The sequence below is a fragment of the Heterocephalus glaber genome, unplaced genomic scaffold (assembly GCF_053883595.1).
Source record: "Heterocephalus glaber isolate CG9 unplaced genomic scaffold, H.glaber_assembly_v1.0 deba00001452, whole genome shotgun sequence".
NCBI classification, from domain to species: Eukaryota; Metazoa; Chordata; class Mammalia; order Rodentia; family Bathyergidae; genus Heterocephalus; species Heterocephalus glaber.
The window spans coordinates 17,315,095-17,337,686 of NW_028258302.1; the positions used below are offsets into that span (position 1 = coordinate 17,315,095).

At 49.3% G+C, this 22,592-nt stretch overlaps 1 protein-coding gene across 4 annotated transcripts in view; it reads right to left on the reverse strand.

Annotated features, from left to right (window-relative positions):
- Window positions 1-22,592, reverse strand: part of Ncmap (non-compact myelin associated protein) — a 47,289-nt gene that overhangs the window by 23,148 nt on the left and 1,549 nt on the right. The window contains exons 2-4 of one of the 4 annotated variants that reach the window (XM_087215558.1): window positions 21,949-22,038; window positions 8,334-8,367; window positions 629-827 (exon numbers count right to left, since the gene is read on the reverse strand). The exons of 1 other annotated variant lie outside the window; for it this stretch is intronic. The gene's annotated coding sequence lies outside the window, so the exon portion shown is untranslated. The remainder of the gene's footprint in view (window positions 1-628; window positions 828-8,333; window positions 8,368-21,948; window positions 22,039-22,592) is intronic. 2 more of the 4 variants (XM_021263073.2, XM_004850596.3) reach the window with 2 other exon arrangements.

The window sequence follows — 22,592 nt, forward strand, 5'->3', positions numbered from 1 at the left end:
TTTGGTACTGGGGATTGAACTCAGGACCTTGCACTTGTGAGGCAGGTGGCAGAACCAGTGAGCTAAATCCCAGGCCCTATAATTTCTTTTATGAATTATTTTTTTCTGGTACCAGGGACTGAACTCAGGACCTTGTGCTTGTGCAGCAGGTACCGGAACAACTGAGCTAAATCCCCAACTATAATTTCTTTTAAAAACAGAGATACAAGTACGTGGACACTGACCAAAGTTCACTTAGCGAGAGAGATGCAACATAATCATTGCATAGCCCAAAGGGTACTTGAGGATATATCCATGGTTAACCCAACACACACACCAAAAACAAGGCACCAACAAAACAGCTGCCACTTGCCATGACCTTGTGCCAGATATTTCTTAACCATGTGCTGATTAGGAAAATGCCATTTAAGACAGGGTTTCCTTTCATTTCATTTTAAATGAGGATTTTAAGACTTGGGGTCATAATGCTCCCCCTCTGTAATCATGCAGCATGGAACCTGCACAGCTGACATTTGAACCTAGGTCTTGCAAACTACAAAGACTGCGCCTTCGGGCCCCTGAGATGCCCCAGTCACTGCAAGAATCCATGCACACACACATGCGTGCACATACTCGCACAAGCACTGACCAGTGATGCTGCCTGCTAAAGTCACAGGACCCAGGCTCCTCTGCAGGTCCTTCAGGGGAGACCTCTTGGATGCTGAGTTCCAGGTGCAGGCTCTCTCTGGGGTGGACCCTGTCCTTCCTCTTGGTGGGAGAAGAGTGAGCGATCCCAGAGCAGATCTCGCCTCATCCAAGGCTGCAGGCTCTCAATGACATCTCTGTTCCTGCCATCAGAGAAGGTGGGAGGGAGGGTGGTGGAGCAATGAAGCCGAAGATGTGGGAGTTGTTGTGTGTGGGCCCCAGCGCCTGCCAGTGAGTTCCAGTAGTTGGCGGGGGCAGAAAACGGGGATCAGGGAGGGTGAGGCTGGCTTCACAGAGATAGGTTAATTTAATAATAACAACAACAATAGCACACTCAGTGCTATTTAAATGAGCTCATTTAATCCTCAGACCTATCTAGCAAGGAGGGTGCAGTCAATGGGAACACTCTACAGAGAAGGGAGCTGGGATTCAGAGTGGAGCAGAGACCCCCCTAGACTTCACAAGGCTAACGGGATAAGCATCCTAAGACTCAGGCTGGGGCCTGTCTGATTTCACAGCCCCTTCTCCGTGAACCTTCCTGGGGAATGTCTGAGGTATAGGGGAGAGAAAACCCACACAGGCTGGGGCTCAGCAGGCAGAGCCCGAGCCCTTGCCCTGGGCTCCTGACCCTGACTCCTACCCTACTGGTCCCTGTTCTTGGCCTCTCTCTGACTCTCTGTTTTCAGCCAAAGCTTTAGTCACATTTACAGAATCCACAAGGAACTGTTGTTCCCTTGGGCTGTTTACAAATGGCCTCGAGTGAGAGGTCAGTTTGGGGAGTGGTGGAGGGTTATGATCATTTACTTATTGAGTCATCCCTCTGACTGTCCCTTGGTCAAGTGTAAGAGCCATTATCGGGAAGGTAAATGCTGCCACTCCGCTGTTCTGCACCCATAGTACCCTCTTCCCTCTTGCCTGGCTTACAAGGTCCTCCCTGGGTAAGACAGAAAACACACTCCCAACCCCAGCAGATACCCCACAAATGGCCAACTGCAACTCACGAAAGCCCTTGATGCTGCTGAAGTTTGTGCAGTCAGTGTGGTCTGGATGTCCCCAGAGTCCTCTAACCTACCTGGCCATTATGCCGTCCTATGTATTCAAATCTCTGGGAGACAGTCCACCTATTTCAGTAATTTGCTCTCACATACTGGTTGCAAAGACTTAGCCAGATTAATTTTGAAAAAATCTTTTTTTTTTTGGAGATAAGGTCTCACTATGTAGTTCAGCTTGGCCTTGAACTCACAGCAATCCTCCTGCCTCAGCCTCCCAAGTGCCAGGATAACAGGCGTGTGCCACCATGCCAGGCAAGAAATCTTTTTATTAATGGATTTCCTGTGATGGAGAATGAGTTCCCAGATTTCTCTACAGTAAGTCTATGAACATGCACAAAGTGGAATAATGTTGAGTCTCTAGGTGACCTACTGTGGTTGACTCCATACAGTGAAAATAACTGGAATTATGTTCATTTGCTATACTTATATAATCAAACTTCACAAGCCATGGAATTAATTGCACTTTTTATTGCATGCCTAAAAAGTTTTCTGAATATATTTTGTAAAGGCATTGTCAGATAATTTGGAATGAAGTATTTACTCCAGCCAATGTATGACCCGGATAACCTTATGTTTTGAAGTCAAATTGTTTTTGTATAAAAAATAATTGTTGGGCCGGGGATTTAGCTCAGTGGTGCTGCTGCCTGCCTTGCAAGCGTAAAGTCCTGAGTTTGATCTCCGGTACCCCCCCACAAAAAAATAAAAATAAAAATAACTGTTACACTGGGTATGGTGGTGCACACCTGTAACCCCAGCACTTGGGAGGCTGAGGCAGGAGGATCTCCAAGAGTTCCAGGCCAGCTGGGGACACCTAATGAGTTAAAGGCCAGCCTGAACTGCATGGAGAGACCCTGTCTCAAAAAATAAAGAAATTTATTACTAAAAACATTTGATAATGTACGAAGTAGTCTATAATGATACTGTTTAGTTTTTATATTTTTGTTACATCCCACTTTTTGTGAATACTCTCAAAAAGCTTGATAATAAAACATATTTCAGTATCACCATAAAAAAGAAAGCCCCTGGGCTGGGGATTTAGCTCAGTGGTTCTGGTGCCTGTCTTGCAAGCGCAAGGTCCTGAGTTCGATCCCCGGTACCAAAACAAACAAACAAAAAACCCAAAAAACAAAAAAGAAAGCCCCTGATGTACTAAGACACTGGGATTGATTTCTGCCAATCACCTGGGAGATGGGAGACTCAGCATGACTCATCTCCAGAGACAGGAGCCTCACTGTTCCTAAGCAGTCCTTTTGAGTTACTGAGAAGTTTTGTCAGAAAACTGCCCATCATGTTGGCACCTTGCAATGTTCATCCATTGGTTCTAGTTGTTTTCTGCTATCTTGCTATCCCTTCCACATGACAACCTGTCAGGTTTCAGAGCACTTCTGGGTATAAAGGCTGAATTCAAACTTCTGTGGCTCTAAAGAGTTAGGTAGCTGATCTCAGCGCAACCATGCTACCTCCCACCAGTAGGCGGCAACAGCAGTTGGTTGTAGGTTGGTAAATGTTGAACTCCAAGAAGAGGAACTTTCTTCTCTGAAAACAGCAATTGTATGCTCTTCCATGATTTTCTTTTCTGGGATAAATATTCTTAGCCTCTCTAAACAATCGATAGGGTGATGATATCCCTCATTCCTCTGTGTTGTCAATGTCTACCTTAAACATGTTACACAGAAGTAAACACATGACTCTGAAGTGGGCCTAAAATGTTCAGAATGACATTTGTCTTGGTATTTCTCAGTCCTTAGCCTGAATTCTACTACTTATTTGCTGTGTGACCTTGGCCAACTTTCTATTTCTTGGCTTTCTGACCTGTAAATAGAAATTATAATAGTCACAACCCTATAGGGTTGTTGGGGGCATTAAATGTGAAGAAACGTATTATATTTAGCATAGTGGCTGGGCATAAAATCTGTTGCTTTTACACTGGGTCAATGATAGAACAGCCCATTAGCAGCCACACACAGCAGTGCTCACACTGATCCCCCCACCCTAAGACTGTGCTTGTTTATGGTCAGTTAGAACCTTAAGATGGGCCAGCAAAGGGGCAACATAAACTACAAGTGCTATGGGAAAATGAGGCGCCAGCAGCAGTGGGATAATGAGTAGGACAGTATTTATTCTGATGGGTCCACTGCCCAGGACCCACTGTGCAAGTGACTTTTGGAAATGGAGTGTAGTACTTTGCATTCATCTTTGTCAGTCTTGGCCTTGTTGATCTGGGTCCTTTTTTTTTTTTTCTTGGTACCAGGGATCAAACTTGGATCCTTGCGCTTGCGCAGCAGGCAGCGAAACCACTGAGCTAAATCCCCGGCCGTTGATCTGGGTCTTTGAGAGAGCAATTCCAGCTCCTCCTGGGTGGCTCTGGAGAATGCCTGGTAGCGTTGCAACACAGCACATTGTTGAGGGCTTTGACCCAGTGAGGGCTTGGGGTCAAGGAGACCTGGATTCTAATCCCTGACCAGCCCCCGGGCCACTTCAGCAGGCCTCAGGGTTTTCATCGGTAACATGGGGCCCACATGTGCTATGTCGTGGGGCTGTGAGAGTCAGTGAGGACTACACTTGCCCAGAAGAGCACTGGGTGTGCACTGGGTGTGCACTGGGTGATAGGTCACTGTCCATTCCCAGCCCCTCCTCCCCTCTCCCATCTCCAGTTCGAGTTCCCCCTGCTCCTCCTGGACTCTTATCTGGTTGAGCACATCCAGGGAGGCTGGGAAGCCAGATCTGGCAGCATGGGCTCCCAGGGAGGAGGCTTGGAGAGGGGCTCCCTAGGACTTCCAGATCCTCCTCATCCTCACTGAGAGCAGGGACAGAGGAAATGTGAAACCTTCCCCAGGGGAGCAGAAAATCCCAAGGGAATGGTAGTCTCAGTGCTGCTGGATGGGTGGGGAAGAGCAAGCTGCAGATTCGTAACTTGGGATAAAATCCAGGGCTGGGATCCTCACCCCTGCCGTGTGACCTGGGAAGGTCATCTATTCTCCTGGACCTGTGGTTTTGGGTCCAAAAAGGCCCCATTTGGAGATAATCTTGAAGCTCCTTTCCAACCTGTGGCTCTGGCGCACTGAGCAGCCATTCATAGCTTAACTGAAGAGCCAGTGTGTCCCCAAAGCTTATCCTTCCTTGTAAATATTGTCTCACGGGATGTTAGAAGAGAGAAATCAGTGTGAGCACATTCCTGGAAGGCAGTCCAGGATAGAACAATCCTAGGAGAACAACATGGAGGGGTTTCATTGGCAATAGTAACATTCTGTGGAGCACAAAGTAATTCTAATTGCCTGAATCCTAAAGGACCACTTCCTGCATTCTCCATTCCCGCGGTGTCACATACCACCCCACTCCCACCCTGTCTGTTCTGTTGATGGCTCTGTACCACTGTCTCATAACTCCCAAAGTGGACTCTGGTTATTTTGTTTGCTTGCTTGGTTGGTTGTTTTGTGTTGTTTTATTTTGAGACAGAGTCTTACTATGTAGTTCAGGCTGGCTGTGAACTCTTGGCAATCCTCTTGCCTCAGCCTCCTGTGTGCTGGGATTATAGGTGTGTGCCACCATGCCCAACATCCAAAAATGGGCTCTGAATTCAGCTCACTTCCCCTGACGTGGAGGCCATACACAATTACAGGCCAAAGACATGTTTCTTATGTTTGGTTCTCAGAATCCAGGAAGCACATTTGCTGCTTCATTTACCCATTTGTTCCTTCATCCTCCCATATCCACTTGTGCATTTACCACCACTCACCATGGGCACACACCACCCCACCATCTGCTCCTCTGCCCCCTGATTCTTTCATCTAGGCCTCCCCCAATCCGACAGCACTGAGAAAATTCTAGAGCTCAAAGAAGATGAGAAATCTCCTTCCAGAATCTTTCTTCTAGTCAATGTTTATTGGACATCCTCCTCCTCCCCATCCCTACCCCAGCACTGACCACAGAGAGATATCTGACCAACATCCTATTAGAGTCCTATGAGAGAACCAGGGTCCTGTAGCTCAAGAACATTGCCCTGCCCTGTTAAATGATGGCTTGGATGTCCCCTGCTTCTCTGATCTTTGTGGGCTGCATTGTAGGGAAAGAGGACTTGAGCTTCCAACCTCAGACCTGCAAATACGATGAGATCTGTGTGCATTGTTATAAATAGAAGTCTCAGATGACAGTGGTCACAGGCAGACTGTGCCCTGGCTAAGATTAATGAGAGCTGGAATGTGGCCTTGAGCTTCCATTCGCACCTCAGTGTTTGGACCCTAACCCATGGGCCCAGCTCTCAAGGTTTCAAAGAGGCCATATGAACTTCTGTGTGTTTCATCTGGTGTCCCTGTCCCTGGGGCAGAGCTGGAAGGGGAAGGCACAGGGTTAAAGAGCCTATGCCTCTCAGTGACTATGTCAGAGGATAATAATTCCACCCCAGCATTCTAGTCAGGAAGGGAAGGGAGGTCATATTTAAGGGGCCACAAAGTACCAGGCGCTGTGTTTTCATGTTCATCAGTACAACAAGGAGGTCCTTTGATCTCCATTTTGTTGACAGGAAGCAGAGGCTCAGGGAGGTTAAGTGATTTGTGCCAAATCTAGCAGCAAGTGAGTGGAGGAGCCCTTGGGGAGGTTAGCAGAAGGCCTGGGGACCCTGTGAGGATAGTGGGCCCACTGAGGAAGGAGTCTGCTCACTACTCTTTCTGCCTGTTGGTATTTTGAGTTCAAGAGAATAGCCTCAGAGAATGGCTGGGTTTCTCAGGCATGGCTTTATTGACATTTGGGGCAGATAATCCTTGTCCTGGGGTCATCCTGTACATTGTAGGATGTTTAGCAACATCCCTGGCCTCTACCTACTACATGCCAGTTGTGACAACGAAAAATGTCTCCAGATAATTCCAAATGTCTCCTGGAAGGCAATACTGCCCCTGATTGAGAACCACTGGGTAAAGCTGTGAGATCTGTTCTTAAGTTTCTTAGGCCCTGCCTCTGAGAAGATCTAGACAAGATGGAAAATGTCCAGGCTGCACTTGCATCTGCACATAGACAACCAGTAATGAAGATGAGGAGAAGGACAACAATGACCACAAACACAATAGTTTTCTTTTTGGAGGAGGGAAGCAGGTACTGGGATTGAACCCAGGGAACATTGAGCTTCGTCTCCAGTCCTGTTTTGATTTTTATTTTGAGACAGGGTCTCACTAAGTCACCCAGTGCAGGCCTTGAGCTCAAGATCCTCATGCCTCCTCCTCCCAAGTAGGTGGAATTATAGGTCTACTAGGTACCATTTAACAAGTGCTCACTACTATCAGTTACTCTGCTATGAACTTACATATTTTTCCCCTATTTTACAGATGAAGGAAGTGAGGCTCAGAGAGGTGAGGTTACTTGCTCACAGTACCTGCCAATGCACTGCAAAGGTGGGCTAGACACCTCTCCCAGCTTCTGCAAGCTGCCTGCAGCTCCTTCCTCCAGCTGCAAGGCAGCTGTGCCACATCTGTTTCTCTCTCTGACCCTCCCACCCGTCTTATAAGGACCTCTGTGATGGCTTTAATCTGGGATCATCCTCCATCTAGAGATGTGTAATGCAATCCTACTGTGAAGTCTCTTTGCTTTGTAAACTAAGTCCTAGGCTTTGGGATTGGGACTTGGACATGTTTAGGAGGCTATTATTCAGCTTACTACAAAGGATTTGGATTCTTCTCTATCTCATCCCAAGGTTGATGCTCTTCACCCACTCTTGCCTCCTCTACACTGCCTGAGCACAGACACAGTGCGACTGGGCACCGAGAAGACACAAGTGTATCAGACCGGGTGGTTGGCACTAGCACTGCAGCACGAGAATCAGGAGAAGCTCTGTGACAGCAGCAGAGGGAGAGTCCTGGATCCCAGGCCAGCTAGGACAGGGGTGTGGGCAGCAGGCTCAGGAGGCAACGGGGTAGGCAGATTCCTTCCTGGCTGAGCAAGCTGGTTTCATGAACTTCGCAGCACCCACCCCCAGCCTGACCTCCACTGCATCGGCAGTCCGCCCTGTCCTGAGGATGACAGCACCCCGCCCGGCCCCTCCAGCCAGGATTCTGTCCCATCTTTGGGGACAGTTAATCCATTTTCCCAGTTAACTCATAGCTATTCTCATCTTTTCCTTTCCAAGTCTCTTCTCTGCCAAGGGCTTAGAAGGCCTCTCATCTTGTGTGTGGCTCCCTGCCCAGGTTGGATTTGCAAGGGGTCTAAGGAGTCTAGGCCACCAGGAGCACTGTCAGTCCTGTCTCCACCTGCTGGCCAACTGGGCCTTTATCCCCAGACACCCGGAGCCCCTGACTCCATCCAGCAACTCTCAGGCTCTGCCGTGACTTAAGAACGGTGTCTCCAGGGTGCTGGCTACAACAAATCTCCTGCCCCAAAGGAAAACCACACATAAGGGGGACAGATTCTGGTTTGCCTTATATCAAGAGAAACAACATTTAGGTCCATCTTTTTCTTTCTATTTTTTGTTACGGGGGATCAAACTCAGGTCCTTGCACTTCTGAAGCAGGTGGCGAAACCACTGAGCTGAATCCCTGGCCCCCACCTTTTTCTTTTAAAAAAATGCAAGAAAAACTTGTGGTGAAACAAAGCAAATAGAGCACAAGTATTTACCTCTGCTTTGTCTTGAAACTCCAACCCCTGTGACCTGCAAGGACAAAGGGACACCAGAAAGGGCGAGCACATGGGGGAGAGGCTGCTCCTGATTTGAGCTGGAAAAGCAGATGGCAGCATGGGAAAGGCTGAGTCCCAAACCCTCAGCCTGGAGAAGTCAGGAAAGCTGGGTGCACTGGCAGAACCCCCCCCAAAAAACTCAGGGGTGAGTGACAACAGATGTCACCAAAGTCAGCGTGCCATGTGGGGCTGCAAAGAGAAAGAAGAAAGTTAAGGTGTAGCTCAGTGCTGTCCCCTCATCTCTCCTCTGTCCTCACTGCTCTGGGCCCTCGTTCTGCCCCCTCTACAGAGTGACTCAGGAGGACATGGACCTGCAGGACAGCCCCATGTAGCCATTAAAATTTAAAAGAAAAAGTAAATAAGATTAAAAATTGAGTGCCTTGGTCTCATTAGCTACATTTCAAGGGCTCCATGTCTGTGGTGGCTGGTGGCTCCTGCATTACACAGTGTGGGCCAGAACAAGTCCAGCAGCACAGAAAGTGCCTCTTGACAGCTCACTCCAAACCCTGACGGTCTCAAGTGTGGACAGGGATCAGCAGCCTCAGCACCTTGGGGGACCTTTTAGGAAGGCAGATTGCACGCTTCCTCGGCCTGTAGAGTCAGAACCTGCCCGATCAGAACCTGGCCAAGGATCCCCCAGGCAGATCCCTCGACAGCCGCATGCACACCTGTCTGAGAAACAGTAGCCCTGGCTCGGGGTCCCAAGAGGTGCGCAGGGCTAATCTCTAGCTGACGATAAGGCGGAGGGGAGGCCCAAACCCCACTCTGCAGGGCTTACCGGGCCCCCTTAAACCCCGGGGCTGCCAGAGCAGCACATACTTACAACCTGCAGCCCAGGCTGGGCTCTGGGAAACTGAGTGGCCAAACACAGCAGACCTACAGAGCCTAAATGAAATTGAAAAGACCAGGCTCTGCCCGATAGTCCATGGGGAGGGACTAGATGACAAGACCACCTTCACATCTGGGGCCTCCAGTGAGCTCCCCCACCCACCCAAAAGGGAGTGTTTAGGGCCTTGCTCTTTAGAGCACCGATCATCAACAGACCCTTGGAAGGTAAGAAAGCCACGGGTACGAGTAGGCAGCAAACAAGACCGACCAACAGATGGAAGTGTTTATAACACAGACAATACAGAGAGCAGAAGAAAACGTTTCCATCCTTAGAGAGATGAGATTTGTATCTGTACAAGAGCAGGCTGCTCTAAGAAAGGAATGTTCTAGGATATTTAAACCATGACAAAAGAGCCACTGGGAGGCTGAGGCAAGGGGACTGCAAGTTCGAGCCCAGCCTGGGCAACTTAGTAAGACCCTGTCTCAAAATAAAAAATAAAAATAAAAAAGGAGCTAGGTGTGGTACACACCTGTCATCCCAGCACTTGGGAGGCTGAGGGGGGAGGATCACTGTGAGTTCAAGGCCAGCCTGGGCTACATAGTGAGTTCAGGGCCAGCCTGAACTACATAGTGAGACCTTGTCTCGAAAAAACAGGGGAGGATAAGAAGGTAGCTCACTGCCAAGGCCCTGGGTTTAATCCCCAGCACCAGTATAGGGGAGAGAAGGGGTAGAAGAGTGTTGAGAAAAGTGGAACAGAGGAGATAAGAAGAGAGAAAGTAGGTGAAAATGGATTACTCTAGGAGGTCCAACTTCCTAATAGTAAAAATCCAGAAATAATTTTTTTAAAAAAAGATTAGCACTCAGATGAAACCAGAATGGCACTGGTTTTGACAGAAGTAGCATTAGAAGCTCTGAGACCACTCCACAAGATTCTGGAAACGGTCTCAGCCTGGCAGGGCGCAAGCCACACTATACAGCAGGCGTGAGGGTAGACAGCGACACCCTCAGACACACAAGCTTCAGAACAACCCGGCCTCCCCCAGGAAGCTCCCAGGCCCTGTGCCCGCCACAGTGGGGGTGGGGGACCGGGACAGAGGGAGGGAGGGACAGGGGACCTAGGGGCTCCAATAGGAAGGAGCAGGGTGGGAGGTTCCCAGGGGAGGAAGGGGGGGGCAATAGTCTGACTGAGGGGCCGAGGGGGAAGCAGCCGCAAAAAAAGATGAAACCAGCAAACTTTCTGATGCGCTTGTCTACACTGACAGCGGCTTTCCTCTTCTGTCAGAGAGCGGGGGTTACACTTAGGACAGAAACTGAGCCCTTCCAAGAGGGAACAAACATCTCCTTCGGCCTCAGCCCCAGCCTGGCCGCATCTCTCTTCCCCTCACCCCACACTTGGCAGCCTCCTAGGATCCCGAGGTAACCCAGTTTGAAGAGGACGGAGTCCACTGCCTTCTCTTTTACAAGTGGGGAAACTGTGCGTGCCCAGGGACACACAGAGAGAGGAGGTTCATGTGCTTCATCTTTTTTTTTTTGGTACTAGGGACTGAACTCAGGACCTTGAGGTTGCAAGGCAGGTGAGGTGCCACTGAGCTAAATCCCTGGCCCAATGTGTTTCATTTTCAAGAGAGCTCCTGATTCATTCAGAGCAAGATCAGTAGCAATGACAGTAAGAAGTCAGCCAGCCACAAGGGAGCCATGGCCGGGAGCATCCAGGAGCCCTGACCTGGCCTGAGCCTTCCCAGGTCCCTGCTGCTCTCTCTGTACTAGGTCTCTGGCTTACTCTTATTTGTCACCAATTAAAAGGAGAATATGGGGGCCGGGGATTTAGCTCAGTGGTTCTGCTGCCTGCCTCGCAAATGCAAGGACCCGAGTTCAATCCCCGGTACAAAAAAAAAAAAAAGGAGAATATGTAGATGTAACTGAGTTCTGTACACCGTGGACAAAGCAATTGCAAATTTATGGGGGGGGGAAACTGGAGGCGAAAGGTAGGAGGGTAGGAAAAAATGCAAAGCCAGAGGAGTGCCAGCAAAAGCCTCAGACCAGTGCTCTCGGGCCACTCCCTATCTGTTTTATTTGGTTAAGAATCAAAATCAAGCTGATAGTGGTGGCACATGCTTGTAATCCTAGCACTCAAGAGGCTGAGGCAGGAGCACTGCCATGAGTTCAAGGCCAGCCTGAACTACATAGTGAGACGAGATCCTCTCTCAAAAAAAAAAAAGAGAACAAAAGAATCAAGGCCAGTGCCTTCTTAGAAACTCTGAGTTTATCCCTAATAGACCTTTACGTAGTCTGGTTTTTGATTCTCTCTCTCTCTCTTTTGTTTTTCCTCTGGTACCGGGAATCAAACTCAGTATCCTGGGCTTCCCAGGCAGGCACAGCACCCCTAAGCTACATCCTCAAACCCTAGCTTTTGATTCTCTGGGTTCACACCCTGCCTTTTCTAGGGGCTTGGCTCACTTCCAATTACTAAGTTGCCTAGGCTGGGCTTGAACTTGCAATGCTCCTGCCTCAGCCTTCTAGCATGCTGGGATCACTAGTGCTCTGTAATCTTAACATGTGGCATTCTTTCTTGGAACCGGAATGCCCTGGTCTATGGACCTGATCATGTTACCTACTAGCAGGGCCACCTTAGAATCCTGATGTGGGGCCAAGAACCCTGGCTGCAGGTGAGGAGTTCCAGGTTCGGGTCTGACCCTGTCACTTACTGTGTGACCATGGATGTCACTTGCTCCACCTTTGCCTGACAAGACAGACGGCTGGGACCCAGTGACCTCCCTCTGAGCCTCCTGTGCAGGTCAGGACTTGGCCCTCCCCCTCCCAACCCTCCATTCTACAGGGCGTGGCCTCTCCTTTCCTGCCCAAGCCCGGCTGCCTGGGCTGTTCAGGCGCTGTGGTGAGAGCTGGCCGGCAGCCAGTCACCGTAGGGCCTGAGACACAAAGGGACACTTGTCAGGGGACCCACGCTTCACACAGACCTGTGCTGTCTCCCCCAGCACAGCGCCAGCCCAGCTTGGCTTGAGGCAGGATGTGGATGCTGCACAACCTGGGCGTCCTGGAGGCTGGGAGCCTGGGCAGAGAAGGTGGGAGAAGGGAGGCGAGAGCCCTCTGGGGAGGGGGCCATGGAAAGGGTGGACAGAGGAGAGAGCGTGTCAGGGGCTGGTTCTCAGCTCTCTCTCTGATTAGCTGAGGGACTTGGGAAGCCACTTCTATCCCCTCTCCAGGCTCGGCTTCCTCAGCTTTGAAATGGTGTAGCTGTCTTGTCTTTATGCTGTGAGGACTCCATTCAAGAAAATGGTAATTTTGTAAGAGCCTTGGATCCTGTGGTACGATAGCAGGAGTTTGGGGTCCAGGGACTTAGGTCCTTCCCAGCCCTGCCCCAGGACCTTTGCATGTTCCAGGTCACTCTTTCCTCCCCTACTGATGCTGCTGATGCTTTAACCCAGTGGCATGCCAGTCCCCACGTTCTGCCCTCTCATAGCGCTGTTCCTCTCTCACCCGTGCTTATAACTAGCATCCTCCATTCAACAACTCCATGAGTGTAGGGGCCCTGCAAAGTTTTTTTCACTTCTTAATCCCTGGTGCCTTGAATGCTGCTGGCACACGTAGGTGTGAAGACACAGTTGTTGAATGAAACAAATAAATGCACTGCTAAGCACATGAGCGGTGGGTGCTCAGTAGTCGCTGGCTGACCTGTGGCATCGGGCAGAAGACTGCTGGTGTTTTCCCCCCATGCAGCCGCCACTGTGGTGCACACGTGACGCTGAGACGGCTGCGCGTGTCAGGGGCTTGGAGAGAGGTCCTGAGTGGGGTAGCGCTGGAGTGGCCGCGTGCGGTCACCCTCCTCGCAGATGCGGGGTGAGAATCCCAGTGATATAATCATAGCTTGTGTTTGCTTGGCCCTGACCTCCCCTGAGAACTGTATTTGTGTCATCACCCCGACGGAGCGCACACTGCCATCTGAGTTTCCACATGAAGCCCGGGAAGGCGGAGGAGTCTCTGATCCGAGGTCCCCACGTGAGGCAGAGTGTGAGCCCAGGGAGCCTGACACAGAGTCTGATCCACACAGAGGCCTCAGTGGTAAGAATGAACATTTAATGGGCGCTTGCTGTGTGCCGAGCGCTTCTCTACCAACTCCACCAAGTTTCTCATTCAGATGGCCTGTTTATATTTGTGTAAGTCATTTCATCGTGTAAGAATCCCCTGGAATTTCTACCTCACAGGTGAGGAAACAGGTTCAGAGAGGTGAGACAACTTGCTAGTGGTTGTAGTCGGCCAAAGTGGCAGAACTAGGCAGAACTTACATGGAATGTTCTGCAGTTCAGGCTCCATTCATGTTCTGCTGGCCCGAACCTGGGGCTGCCTCACACATGCTAGGCAGCCACTCTATCATTGAGCTGCACCTCATCTTTTTAATTTTATTTTGAGACAGGTTCTCACTGAAGTTCCCAGCTGGCCTTGAACTTGTCCTCCTGCCTCAGCCTCCCGAGTACCCGAGATTACAGGTGTGCACCACCACAAGTGGCCAGAGTTCAAGCTTTCAACCAACCACTCCTTTTCACTGCTTTGCTCAATGGATGAGAAATGTATTTTTTACTGGGACTTTGTAAGGTGGAGAAAGGAAGAGGTACATTCTAGCTGTGAAGAACTACAGGGGTGAGTCTGAGGTGAGGGCATGGAAATGCCAGGTAGAGAAGTGTGGGATCTGGTGAGAGGACGGGGTCGTGAGGCACCCAGCACAGCCAGCCAGAACCCCGGAAAGGCCAGAGTGAAGAGGAGACGGACCGGAAGCACCAAGCCTCCACAGGGAGAAGCTAAAATGCTCTGTTCTCTCGAGAATCCCTGAGCTACGGATTCAAAGTGACATGTCTGAAAACTAAGAGTGTTGGGGCCAGAATGTCCTGGCTCTGCTAGGTGGCCTTTGGAAAGTCACTTAACCTCTCTGTGCTTCCATTCTTTTTCTGTGAAGTGGAGGTAATAACTCCTTTGTGTGATTATAGTTGAAAGAAATGAGATAATAAATACAAAGGCCCTGGTGGTGTTGGGCACACAGCACCTTTTAGCATATTTCATTTCCCTCCCCTCCTTATCTCTAGAAAGATCTCCCCAAACTCAAGACTAAAGTCAGTGATGGTGCTGAGGTGAGCGAGAAGAAGAGAGGGAAATGTCAAGCCATCCAGTTTTGAAATATGTCTAAGACGAAAGTATTGTTTTCCTTCTCCTTCCTGCTGTGCGGATGCAGGGTTATGTAAGTGAACTTCTCAGCGTGGTCCCCTCAGGGGCCTCCAGGAGGCAGGCTGGCAGTGACATAAACAAATACTTCTGTGCTGTCTTCTCTGGGGGCTCTGGTACTGAGCAAACACAGGGTCTGACAGGGAGGCCAAATTTGGAGTGAGCTCCAGACCCAGCCTTGCCTCGAGGGGAGGGGCCAGGAGAGCCAGCACACGGTTAGTGGGGAGTTTTCAGGTGGCATGACCTGGGGAAAGGGATCCAGTCCAGCTAGGAAGTGTGGGGGCCTCAGGCTGTGTCCCTGTGGACAGAGTAAAGGCCACTCCAATGTGGCCACTGCCTGCCTCCTGCCATCCTGCCACCTGGGCTCTGAGGGTGACTGAGTTTTCCCCAGAAGAGCTGTCGCCTTTCCCAGAATGTCCCCTCCTGCCTCCCCTGCCCCATGCACTGGTAGGTGGTGGAGCAGACAGAAAGAGCTTTGGAATTGAACTTGGGGTCCCTTTCTGGCTTAGTTGTAGCACCCTGGCCTCATGAGCTCTCCAAGCCTGCTTCCTCCACTGTCAACTGGGCTTTGTGGCTCTTGGCTCATCCCTCATTGTGACCATCAGAGATAATCATTGTTACTGACAAGGGCCAATTCCTTAGCCATTCCGTGTACACCAGGTGTGGGTAAGGGTCTGGAGGCACCAGGCTCTGGGCAACACACAGTCAGCCGAACAATGAGCCAGAGCCAGAGCCAGCATAGGCACCCCCACGTCAGATTCCTTTTCCTCCCACAACTGCTCAAAGCCTCCTGCCTATCTCAGAACAAGTGGCTTCCTGTCTCCTGGACTCCCCAGTGCTTCCCTCCCAGCTGCAGCAAACTGTCACATCCAAAGATGGCTCCCACCCAGTTGCTCTTCTGCAAGGTGCCCTGGGCACTGCACCCATCAGGACTCCAGATGGGCCCTGTGCCTGCTCAGACCACCAGACTATGTCAGAGACGACAGCTCTGGGAATTGTCCTTACGTGGCTGCCTCTGCTTTCTGTCTCTCAGAAGCCTTGCCCTGGGGACTGTGCTTGTTGGAACCAGCTGCCCTGCTGTGAGAATCTGCAGGCCTATGGCGAGGCCATGGGTGGACGCTCTAGTTGACAGTCCCAGCTGAGCTCCCAAGTGACGGCCAGCATCACTGGAAGCCGTGTGAGTGACCATTTTGACAGTTAGAGCAGCTGAGCCCTCAGAACATCTGACTGAAACCGTAAGAGAGACTCCAAGTGAGGGCCACCCAGCTGGGCCCAGCCAACTTCAGGAGGCATAAGAGTAAATGCCAAGTTGTTGTTTGAAGCCACCAAGCAAGTGGTTATACTTCAGCAGATGCCCAGCACGCCAGCCTTCCCGCATGCTACCCTCCCAGCTCTGACAGTCAGGGACTGGGTCCACAGAACAAAGCCTGGCCTCTCTGCCTTCCTTTTGTACTGCTCCTTTATTACCTTAGACTGAGGAGTTCCTGCTGGGCCAGATTCCTGCTCTGCTCTGCCCAGAGGCCTGTTAATCACTTAAGGAGTATTGATCTCAAAACTGGTTTATTAACCTCGAATGTTCCCAACCTATCTCATCCCCCTGCAAGACTGAGAAGAGAGAAGAGCAAGTAAGGCATTTTCAAGATTTGCTGGGATTTTAACTGCTACTTCTACAATGTCCTGTTCCAGACCTCCTGCCACAAGCTCTAGAAGTCTCCGGTCATTGTCCCAAACTCACAGTCACTTTTGATTCCAGCAGAGCCTCTGCAGAGCACCCACATTGAGATCACCTCCCTAACTAAGCAGGAACGATCATCTCACTGGATCCAGAGTGCCCTAGACATAAGGGTCTCCACAGCACCTCCCAGAGCCAGAACTGAGAAAGTGAGCAATCAGACCTAGCCTCCCTCAAGAACCCCAGAAAGCTGGACCCTTTCCCTTATTCCCTTGCAGGACTGATCTTTGTCACTGCTTTGTCTCCTTCAGTGCCTCTTCTCAAGCTGAAGTCTCTTGCCCATTTTCTCTTCCTTCTCAGCTAAAAGCTTTGCCTGTATACTCATACTTCTTGGCCTGCTTTTTTTTGGTACCGGGGATTGAACTCGGATCCTTGCGCTTGCGCATCTTGGCCTGCTTTTTAATTTCTATTATCACTGAATCAAAGGACCTCACATACAGTATCACAGTGACATCAATGACATAGGCAACCAAACTTGGATTTCCAGGATCTGGGAGTGGCAGCCATCAGCTTCTGGATTCCTGAATCTGGAAGACAGCCTCAGGCCCTTGAATTCAACTATTCTGGGCAGTTTCGTGATTCCCCTTACCTGATTATGGCAGTCACCAGAGCTCCCCAACCTGGCCAGAGATCTGAGAGCCTCTAGATTTTCCAATGTTCTAAAATAATTAGGTGTATAAAATACCCTCCCTCCTAAAGTGCTGAATGCATTTTTGTTTCTTGCACTGACGCCTGATGTACACACCCTGATTCTCCACAGCTCCGCAGGGTCTCCTGGATTTGTTTCTTTTATTATTTAAGTATTTCCTCCCAGAGTATTTTCTATGTGGTTCTTTGTGTGTTCCCCTTCCGAGGCTTTATTTACCTAAGAATATTTTTATTATGACTTCATGTTTAAATGACATTTTGGCTGACTTTAAGATTCTGGATTGAAAGAGTTCTTTTCTTTCAATTCTGAATGATATTACTTTCTTGACTTCATCTATCGGGTGTTGCTAGTAAGAATATGCCAATCTGATTCTTGCCTTCGTGACAGTGCTTTATTTCTCTCTGCTCTTTCTCTGGCTTTTGCATTTTTATTTTCACCCTGATATTTGTGTGTGATTCCCCCCCCCCCCCATTTCATTGTTGGTTATTCTAACAGTCCTTTCAAACTGTGTTTATTCACTTTTCTGTAATACTGAAATATTTAATCCCCATTATTTCTTCATCTCTTTTTATTGTTTTTTTCCTTTTGGGACTTCTCTATATCTCTTAGCTTTTCATTTTTATTTGTTGTCTATTTGTCTTTCCCTGATGCTTTTGAGGACAATTTCCAATCTGATCATTTTATCAGTTAATTCTTCAACAGTATTCCACTCTTGTACTTTATGTCATATTGTGTGTCTTTCATTTTAAATATTTTCTTAGGTAATGTTCTGTCTTGGCTTTCACTTATGACTTATTTTTCTCCTTATTTTAGCAGTTTTTAATGAAAGATGCATATAAGATTACTTCATTCCTGTATCTCTCCAATTGTTTTTTCTTTATATTTGTCCTTTTCCTTTCCTAGTGGGTGAGATTTGGCTTCAGGTTCAAGAATCTGTTCCTGGTCCTTTGTCTAGCTGTGGCCTCGTGATAACTGTCCTGGGTGGGTGAATACCCATGCAAGAGGCCCAGCCACCAGCCTTTGCTCACTGCACCTGCTCAACCCAGATGACATATTTCTTCCTGAAAATCTGGACCACTCTGCTAATTTGATGACCTCTGTGATCTTCACCATCTTTTGGGTGGCATGAACTGAATGGGTGTTGTTATCTCAGCCCTCCAAAAGGAAGGGAAAACAATCCTCCCGTGACAGTGGAAAGGTGCACTGAAATGGTTTTTACTGTTCTTGCTCAGATCAGGAGTCACAAAGGACTCAACTTCATTTCAGCCCCTCCTGCACTGGTGGTGGCTGAAAAAGGGATGAACCTAGGACTTTTTGTTCTTCCACGATTTCCTGGATTTCTTCCTTATCTCCTTAAGTGCCATTATCGTGGTTTACTTACAAATCTGAGTCTACCTGCTTCAACAATTCTGCTTCAGGTGGCATGCATGGCTTGACTTTTTGTCTTTCTTTTATAGTAGTTATACTTCTCAGGTGTCTACCTTGACAGGTGAGCTCAGCTTCCCCTGGGGGCACTGGCTCTCTGTCTTGTATTGTGCCATGGGGGAACAGCTGAAGATATAAGAGGGACTGGGATGAATTTGGGGTGGGGAGCCACAAGAGCACCCATGGGCACCCACTTTTGGCTGGCACTTGCGCACTTTGACTGTCAGGGTTCGCTTTTAAGTTCCCCAAGAGATGCATGCTAGGCAGGAGGTGGACAGCTCCAGTGTTCCACTCTCGGGGGTGGGGGTGCAGTCAGGGTGGGGTGCAGTGGGGCTGGGAGGTGGAGGAGCGAGTGCCTGAGTCCTTCCTGCTTTTATCAGTTCCTTTCTCCAGCAGGGCTTTCAGCAGCCCAGACTCCCACGGGCTATAGCTGCCCATTTCTGCATGAAGGAGGTGGACAGCTACTTGCCCAAGACCTTCAGCAGACAGCCCTGAAGTTCAGGCTCAGGTTTTTCAAACATTCATTCACTCCACACTGAGAGCTCATACAGTGGGCTGTCTGTATCTGCAGGCTCCACAGGTGTGGATAAAACCAACCAGGGAATGAAAATATTTGGAAAAAAACCCCCAAAACCCTGAATCTGTACTGAATACATACTTTTTTGTTAGTATTCACTGAATGACACAGTCTATTTCCATAGCATTCACACTGTCTTAGGAATTACAAGCAAGCTAGAGATGATTTAAAGTATGCAGCAGGGTATGTATAGGAGCTATGCAAATACTACACAGTTTTCTTTAAGGGACATGAGCATCCACAGACACTTATCTGTGGGGCTCCTGGATTGAATCCCTTGAGGGATTCTGATGTCCCAAAGAATTGTGCTGGGTGACAGGGAATCTGGGAAACTGGACACAGTCCTTGCCCTCATGGAAGATGCTGACAACAGACTTACACCTAAATCCTGGCACCAGCACCTGGGTAGCTCAGTCTTTCTAAGCCCCAGTTTCTGCACCTGCAGAACACCTGCAGACTGGAGATGAACACAGCATGTTTCCCTGGGATCTGGAAGCTTTCAGGAGGAAATGCTGCCAAGTGATCAACACACTGCCTGTTACACAGAAAGCTCTTAAAACTGTTAATTATTATTGTTATTATTATTGTGGCAAATGCCATCGTTACTGGAGATAAGGTTGGAACTTGGAGCCACTTGTAGAAGATAAATGAATCCCATTTTATCCTCTGGGCAAACTGGTCACCCTCAAGGTCTATAACTAGAGAGAAGCTTGGGGTGGGGCATCCAGAATTTCAGAGAAAGAGGACGAATGGGCTTGGCTCTCAGAGAAATTTCTGTCAAAAAACAGCAAGACATGAAGGAGGAGGAGGAGGAACAAACCAAGTTCTATTTTTCAGAACAAATTGTCAATACCACATGCTGTTAAGATTTCAGATAGCTGGGAATTTAGTTCAGTGGATCCACTGCCTGCCTCGCAAGCGGAAGGACCCGAGTTAGATCCCAGGTACAAAAAAAAAAAAAAAAGATTTCAGATAACTGGCTCCCTTCCGAGTTCTTTGCTCCTTTCCTCCCTTCTTCCACCCTCATTCCATGCCTTTTTTTGTTTTTATGAGACAGGGTCTTGCTGCATAGCTCAGGCTGGCCTTGAACTCATGACCCTTCTGCACCAGCCTGGCTGGGATTTCTCCCTTTCTCACTTACTCACAGCACAGTGAGGAGATCAGAGCTACAGGGGAGTGGGCTGAATCTCAGTCCGGTGTCTTTTTTCTTTTTTTTGTACCGGTGATCAAATTTGGGTCCTTGCGCTTGCGCAGCAGGCAGTGAAAGCACTGAGCTAAATCCCCGGCCATCAGTCCTGTCTCTTGTCTCTTGTTAGGTGTAGGTGATGCGGTACTCAGAGTCCACAGGACTTTTAAAGGCCCACAAAAAGAAATCTTAATTTCTTTAAAATCTTTAGGAAAAGGAGAATTTTAGGTTGAAGAAAGCATTTTAATACGTTATAATCATAAACATGGGCCGAGGATTTAGCTCAGTGGTTCTGGCGCCTGCCTCGAGAGCGCAAGGTCCTGAGTTTGATCCCCGGTACAAAAAAAAAAAATCATAAACATAATTTTAAATATTTTTTAAAATTTTAAATATTTTTTATGAGGAAAGGGGAAGGGTCCCACAGAGGCAACATTGCCTCAGGCAGGGGAATCAGGATGCATCCCTGGCTGACTGACAATCAGCAAGTGACTTCATCTCTCTAAAGCTCTGCAGAGAGCCAAGGAGTAATAGTCCCTCCTGGGGATTCTGTGGGTGGCCCAGGGACCAAGGCATGCGGAGCATTTAGCCCTGTGTGGGTGCAAAGGGAGCCCTCAGCAAACAAGGACTGACCACTGTTTGCCTCTGTAAACTGCAGGCTAAGCTCCTAGGGACCTCCAGGGAGGAAGTGCAGTGGGGGGACAGCAGTGAGGGGACAAGTCACACGGACGCTTTTACTGCACAACAGACTGAGGAGACACCACCAAGTGGAGGGACAGATGGAAGCTTCAAAGCGAGGTCACCAGTTTCCAAGGGTCTGCCAAGCCTGACACACAGCCAGCAGAAACTGTCCCCTCCAGACTCCCACCCAGTGCAGCAAGTGTCACAGGGACCCAGGAAGTGGCCTCAAGGGCTGACTGGCTGTCTGACTGAAAAATGAGGGGTGAATTGTGAGAGGAATTTTAAAACCTTGACGCCATTTGGCCTAATAGCTGCTCAGCAGGCCCCAGACGTGAGGTTCTCCACAGGAGAGCTAAGAAAGAGAAAGTGGTGGCTCTGTATGTTATCACCTTTGGATAATGAATCAGGAAACCGAGGCTCAGAGTTGTTGATTCTTCTGAAACCAGAAAGAGCCCAGGGAGAGCAAAGTACAAGGCAATGTCCCCTTGTGTCCCCTTCCTCACTGCTGTACTGCTGTCCCAGGGCAAGGTCCGCTGGCCCTGCAGGGCCCACGTGGGTCCCCGAGCTGCCTGTGCTTCTGACACTTCCACCCCATCTCAGGGAGTGCCAGCCCCACTGAGGGCCCCAAGGGCTCAGGTGTGTCCAGCCCAGGCAGGAGGCCCTCAGGCAGGCCAGAGTTGGCTGCAGAACAGGTCTCTTTGTCTGAGACTTCTTTTCTGTCCTCAGGCCAAACTGCAGCCACCACTCCTGGGAGCGTGAAACCACATGAGAGGTTCCAATGCGCTGCCCTGCTCCTGCCTCTCAGCTTCACCTACACCCAGCCTGACTCAGGAATGCAAGGAGCCCCACTGGCAGGCCCTTGGGTTGGCTTGGCTTCCTTCCTGTCTTCCTGTCTCCTCCTGCCCACCGAGAATCTATACTTGGGACCAGGAGTTCATTTCACAGCAAATGAGGAAGGGTTCGTCCTATTAGATCCAACAGGGCAAGTATGACAGGGTTGGAGGGCGAACAAGGAGGAACCTGCATTTCTCCAAGGCTGGCTGCAGAGGTGGATTGTGGCAGAATGCACAGTGTGTGTCTGGACGCAGGCACAGCTGACTGGCAATAGTGCAGCCTCACGTAGACAGGCTCCTCCTTAATATTAAAAATAGTTTAATATTAAAGTACATAATTGTGGTTCTTTTTCTTTTCATAATAGGTGAGGTTTTTAAAAAATAAGATCTTATTGGACAACTTGAAATCCACTTTACCTTTTTATCTCTCCCTTTGGCTTTTCATTCCACTTTATTGCGTGACTAGGAAATAAAGAAGCATTGCTGCATGTACAATTCCCAGTCCACCTAGTGACAAAAGAATATGGAATTAGGATACCTGGGTCTCCTGAGCTCTACTGGATCTTGAACCTGTCTCACCTTCTCTGGATCCTGGTTTCTTCCCTTCTGAGATGAGGGGTGCCCTCTATTACATTTTGGGGCTCCACTAGTTCTAATACTCCATGACTATGCCCTGGTGCAGTGGGGTGGGGTCATCATGTATGTTGCTCTCTTCTATGGGGCGACCCAGGAGCAGCAAAAGAGTCTCCAGGACTCTCCCCAGGTGTAATGTGTCTGAGAAAAGACTATGGTGTGATGGGTAAGAGGGGACATGCCCCTCAGGTTGGAGGTGGGCGGGGATGAGACAGTAAAAATGCAGCTCAAGGTCAGTTTGTCAGGCTCTCCTCTCTCAAAGCCAAGAGCCCCTTGCCGGGGATTTAGCTCAGTGGTTCTGCTGCCTGCCTTGCAAGCACAAGGACCCCGGTTCGATCCCTGGTACCAAAAAAAAAAAAAAAAAGCCAAGAGCCCCAGCACTCAGCCTGGCTGTCTACATTCCACAAAGCTCACTGAGTGCCTACTGT